The sequence below is a fragment of the Saccostrea cucullata genome, unplaced genomic scaffold (genome assembly GCF_032062105.1).
Source record: "Saccostrea cucullata isolate Sc308-1 unplaced genomic scaffold, CSIRO_AGI_Scuc_v1 ctg274, whole genome shotgun sequence".
Taxonomy (NCBI): Eukaryota; Metazoa; Mollusca; class Bivalvia; order Ostreida; family Ostreidae; genus Saccostrea; species Saccostrea cuccullata.
The window spans coordinates 41275-47615 of NW_026936286.1; the positions used below are offsets into that span (position 1 = coordinate 41275).

General features: G+C 32.0%; 1 long non-coding RNA gene across 1 annotated transcript; it reads right to left on the reverse strand.

The window, feature by feature from the left end:
• Positions 1-2293: 2293 nt before the first annotated feature.
• Positions 2294-3700, reverse strand: LOC134245225 (uncharacterized). Its single transcript, XR_009987369.1, has 3 exons — positions 3620-3700; positions 2994-3080; positions 2294-2657 (listed from the first exon to the last, which is right to left on the reverse strand). It is a non-coding gene; the product is annotated as an uncharacterized LOC134245225 (long non-coding RNA).
• Positions 3701-6341: the final 2641 nt, after the last annotated feature.

Here is a 6341-nt window from a genome sequence, read left to right on the forward strand (position 1 = left end):
TTGCAAAAACGCAATGTTAAAAATAAAAAAGAATTTTAATGCTATCATTATCGTCCTCAAAGCAAGTAACACTCAGATAGTTTTTAATAAGGTAATAAAATGCATTATTACCACACTCAATTTAATATCTGATCATGAGCATATAATATTTAACGAGGTAGAAAGATTTTGTGGTTATATGTATACCCTCAATACTGCTAAACTTTTTATTATTATTGAAGGTTTATTTTATGTTCATGAACTCTTCGATCGATGCACAGGTGTTATAGAATTTATTAATATATGAAGAAAAATTGCGCTTCATTCACCACTTAAACTCATGATTACAATTTTTTCCCCCAATAATTCAATCAGCTTCTTTGTTATTAAGGAGGAGGGGGGTGTCAATTCTAAATTGTTCAAGGAAAAACTTTGATAAATTCAAGCAATTAAGGGTTAAATATATAGAGTAAAGTTAAAAGGTTTTCAACTTGATAATGACATTGGTATTCGAAACATATTGAAGATCAACAGAATATACGTTTGTATTGTGCGTTAAATTTTCTTCGTTTTGGTAAAAGATAAATGCGAAAAGGAAAATGTAAATTTGTCATTACCTGTAAAGTCACGTATTAATTTATCATGGGGTCTAATTTTCGTGGTTTTAGGAAAAGCTCTTGGTTCGTGGGGATTTGGTTTAAATTTTTGTATATTAAGAATTGTTAAGTCGTTACGTATGTGACATTTTAGATTTCGTGGTGGACAAGAATTCCTTTGTCTCTTCATACCTCGAAAACCACGAAAACTAGTGATTTCACATTACTCACTCATATAAAGCAATAAACTTTACTTTGTGTGCATTTTATTTACAATGTAGTATATAATTCTTTTTGTAAATTAAGTTACTTGTACTTTGTTGGCAAAGAAATATATTTTATCTTTAGGCTGGCTGAAATTAATTCTACGTTAAACGTTAGTAATAAACTTCAAAACCTTCGAGGGAGGAAGGAAAAAATGAACAAACAAAATGTTCAAGCAGATGATTTACTCATTTAAATGAAGTAAAATACTTTCAGCATTCGTAATTATATAGATTATTTTTTGGTAATATTTCCAGGCCAGGAAAGTTGTCACTTTATATAATGGAATGTATGCCCAGAAAGTTCAAATATTGTCTTAGATGCCCAGAAAGTTCAAATATTGTCTATTTCCATGGAATATGCAGTCTTCTGGGTGTTAAAAGTAAAAGAAAACAGTAACAAAAACTATTTTAAATGTTGACTTTTTTCAAAGTACCAATATCTCCGATACCTACTCGCGGGGTGACGTTAAACGTACAATTAATTTTGGGCAGCCTTGTAAAGTAAGGGGACATCTACAGGATAACATGGTATTATACAAAATTAAATGGGAGCACAAAAAGAATCCTTAACTGCCTAAGACCATTTCTGCCAAATATAGGTCAAAATTACTGACCTCCACCGTTAAGTGGCAGTCTTCACATGAAAGACAGGGAATGCTTACTCCTTTATGGCAACTGATCCCACCTCTGATGTGTTTGGAGGTCCGTATCTGCGTTGCTCTTTATTTCTATTGTATAAATGAACCTTAAGCTTGAATTCTGTTCGTTATTTCCGTATTTTATTTTGAAAAATTAGGATTTCATCTTGTGTCCAAAAGTTGTGGTGACTTTTGCTACATACCATGCATAATAAGTCAAATGATCTTCATATCACAATTGTGAAGCCTAGATTGATTTCAAGGGGATTTTTTACGATCGATTTTTAGGTTGCCTACACAGTCTCCCAAGAGATCCCGGTCATTTCTTCGGTTAGCTTGATACTTTATTTTTTGGTTTAACAGATTAAAGACAAGATTCATTGATATACTGATACTATAATGAATATTTTCTCTCATATTTTTTTTGCAAACCATGAAAACAAACTATGTAAAGTTATCTTAGGATAATTTTTTTAATGGAAAAACAGTACCTACCTTATATTATACGCCAAATAAGACACTACACTCAAAATAGAATCCTTATTCAAGCAAGAGCGAGGCAAAAGAGCGAGTTACGAGCATTTATCAAAAGGACTGTGTGCTGCTACTTTAATGATATATGTAACAGTGACATCATAAACATGCGCAGCCTTTATAGTGTCAGATTTCCGGGACTACTTTTCTTACGCATTATGCCGAAAGAACTTGTCAGATATTTGGATATTAGTTTTTCAAGGAGGATAATGCTTTCTTGATGTTAGGCACTGAGTATGATAAGTATTGATTAAGAATAGATAATTATAACAAATTGCAATTTATTTGAAAGATATCAAAACTAATTTTTTATATAGTTTTTCTACATGCATTCAAGTTTTTGGACTATTTTGCCAGCGGAGTGTCTTTTATGGAGGAATGGCGACAAAGATCAGAGACGGGCATAAAGTACTTTGGCCTTACTCTACGATGCTGGAAATAAATTTCAGTTGAACTTAGTGTTATTTGAAAGCAAATACTCGAACAATTATGTTGGTGTCTTCTTGCTCTGCTGCTGTAAGCAATCTGTGGAACTCGATCGGTGTATGATAAATATAGCCTATGTAGAAAAGAAAGAAAAGGAAGTCTCTGAACAGAATACTTTCAGGCAAACCTCTGTAAGGTCATCAATGTTACCATTTGATCTGAAATGAAATCAAGGTTATAGGTTCATGTACACAAAATTGAAATCACTGTGTTATTTAAGATTTATCTTAACCGGAAAGTATTATTTTCAAAAAATTTAAACGAATGTTATCAATATCAGTAAGGTTATAAATACAATATTACAAGTTGGGTCCAGTGAAAAATGTAGCGCAATATTTGCTTAACATATAAATAGATGTATCCTGCTTTCGTTTCTTCATCAATACCTAGAAACATCGTAAATAGATGTTACCTGCTTTCGTTTATTCATCAATATCTAGAAACATCTTAAGTTATTAATAGTCATTATTTTGTCACGAGATCTCACAACTTACATTTTCAACGCCTTTCTTTTTAGTACGACTGGATTCCAGTATCCTTCTTCAAAGGTCAGTATCTTCCAGAACTTTCAATTTACGGTACTACATGTATGTTCAAAATAAAACAAACGCTGGAATTTCTATCAATACTTTTACACATGACATTGTATAAAGTATCTATGTATAGTATTAAATGCAACAAAGGAATACCCCCACCCGTAACGATTTTAACGTTTACATACATGCTGCATTGTTATATTCGTAATTTACTGATGATTTTTTCCCCCTTTGAACTAATGCAAAATATCGATATTTGAAAATTGTTGTTTTTCTTATGTCTACAACCAAAATGCCAATTTATATGGGTCATCTAACGACAGGGTTTAGCAGTTGTCTAGTAATGCACGACCTTAATACTAGCATTAGCCTTATAAAGAACCTTCTGTTTCCAAGAAACTTTCTGTGGTATAAAAATACGACATAGGCCTATGCAAAATATAAAAATACGACATAGGCCTATGCAAAATTAATCTCATTTGAGAACAAATAGATATAAAAAATAGGTTTTCCATTATCCATAAATCTGTATTGCATGATTTAACCTTTAATTTACTAAAATAGCTTGAATTTTTCGTACTTACCAAATACGTAATTAAAGAAAACTGATTTACACTGCAAACTCTTTTTCGGATTTGACATTTCTATTACTCGTGTAGAAAGAACTTCCTTAGAAATTGCATACTATTTAAGATGCGCATGTCCATGACGTCAAAGTATCCGACATTGAGGAGACACTCGGAGCTCCTCGAGTGACACATACTAAACCCGACCGTGATCTGTGCTCTGCCATCTTTTACCATAATACGAAAATTCCTTCAACTGTAATACCTTTGAATTCGGACTTTCTTTGTGGCACAGCCAACGAAAGGTTTGTGCTTTTAAGTACTACAGACAGAAGGTTGTACTCATGATCAAATCAAATATAAAAGGAGGCAACAAATTTATGCGAAATACGAAACGGGATAAGATGAAGTTCCAGAGAAAATATATTAACTTGATACATGTACTTATTCCTCAACCAATAACACCCGAGTTTTTTGGAGCTTAGCAGTGTTAGCCGAGGATTACCGATTGATTTGGGGGTGTAGTACTGATCGTCACCATGATTTCGTATCATGCATTTTTCTTCTGCTCATAGGAAATATTTGTGATGATGTGTTGTGTGGTTACACAATTATCACGTTCATCAGTAGGTAAGTTCATTTCTTCATTTCTCTCATCCAGTTCCTGACTTTATGATTCTTTGAAACATACAGGCACATGTGTTATAACAGTGATTTTATTTCTACGAGATACTGTGTTAGGATAGATCATGCAGTCTTGCATGTTTTCAGTATTGCATTACAATCTTCATAAACTTTTGGATCATATATTTTTAATTTATTGAATGGTAGTAAAAAGAAAACTTACAATGTTTCTGGGACGCGAAACAGTTGAAAATATTGGGGAATAAAATATTATACTAATGGAAACACAGAATTTATCTTGGTAAGGAGTTTGATGTCAGCAAATTCCACAAACTTTGAAAGTTGGGCGTATTTCATACAAATATATTTAGGATTTTTCCTCGTTCAGACGGGCATGATAAGGAGTACACAGCGAGTGTGATTGATCGGCAGGGGATACTTACTCCCCACTGGCACCTCATCCTACTTGTGTTTTCACAGATCCGTGTTGGCTCTGCTTTTGCTTTGTGTTGTATGACTAGACTTGTAATAGAAAGTACCCTGATTAACGTTTTACTTTGTAGTATTTTTCAGGGCTTGAATGACCAGCAGAGTGAAAGGGATAGAACCACAGAGAAGACAGAAGGAAAGACTTTGATTATGTACACTTATAATTTAGTAATTATAATAATGTTTCATCATTGTTAAAATATAGATATTGACATGTCTTTGAAATATTTTTTAAACATTTAGTACAAATTTTATTGGTCTTGATGTAATTTCCTTTGATTTGTGCAATCCGTTGTAGTTTGTAATTTTTTAATGCATTAATTTACATTAAAAGTTTTGAAAATTATCTTGTGTTGACCAGTTTTCAATACTTACAAATACATTCTACATGTACACTTCTCTTTACTCTCTCTCTCTCTCTTTATTCCTTGTTTGGACCTCTTAATATTTAAAATTAGCAAATCCACGTTTCAAGTGAAATCACCTATAATTTTGATTTGTTAGACTGAACACTTCAAGAAACTTGAAATAAAACCACATTTATTTTCAATAATTTTTATCCTACAGAAAGGACACAAAGACTTAGTAGCAGTTTGCTTAAAAAAAACTACTGAGCACAGTCGATATAGCTGGAAGAATATCACATGAAACTTTCATCAAATACCTTTTCATCAGATATGGACCGAAAATGAAAATAAGATATTTAGCATTTTATGAATATCAATTTTTGGAAATTGATGTGAAAATTATCAAATTTGATGACTTTTAGAAGTTATATTAGACTTTCTATGGTCATTCTCTGCCCATTTTGGTAAACATTTAGATTTTATTAGAAGAAACGGTGAATTGAAAGATGCGGGAACTTAAGCCTCGACTATTATGTTTATTACTTACAGTGTATAATTAAGTTTTGCACTTATTACACAGTAATGTTTTGGTTTCACGTTTATAAATTACATAATGAAAGAGAGACAACGCTACTTTATTTAAAGATTTCCTTTAACATTGATGTGTACATGAACAACAAAGTATGTAGCAATAACATTTTGAATTAAAAATATCAAATTAATAATTGATTGCGAAAATGTTTTTGTATTTGACAAATATCTAATACATACGAGGGGGTATCAAAAAGTTCGTGGACTACTGCCATAACATTTAAACCGCTTTACGTACATCAGTGAATTTTAAAATATCTAGTTAACATCATCTGTTCTATCTATAGAATAAACCACAAATCATAAATTTTATTTTTTTAAAATAAATTAGTAATGTTTTTGTAAGCAATGGTATGTCAAGACGGCGCAACCTAAAAAAGGACGTTTTTTCGACCCATGTGTAACTGTGGAAAACTATTTTGATATGAACGTTTGACGTCCAAAAATCCCGTTAATTCAAGTATGTGTTGGGACACTATTGATCAACTAAATATGGATTTTTTACTTCATACTGGAAGTTCTATGAAATTTTATCGGAAATTTTACCTGGAGTAACCAAACAAATATTGCCTTGAAAATGACGTCAAAAAGGGGTAGGCGTTTCCTTTTCCAATATTCTATAAAGTTTTGTCCCGAGAGAAAAATGGTATAGGCCTAGGAAATTATTTAACTCGCTACGGAGAAAAAAT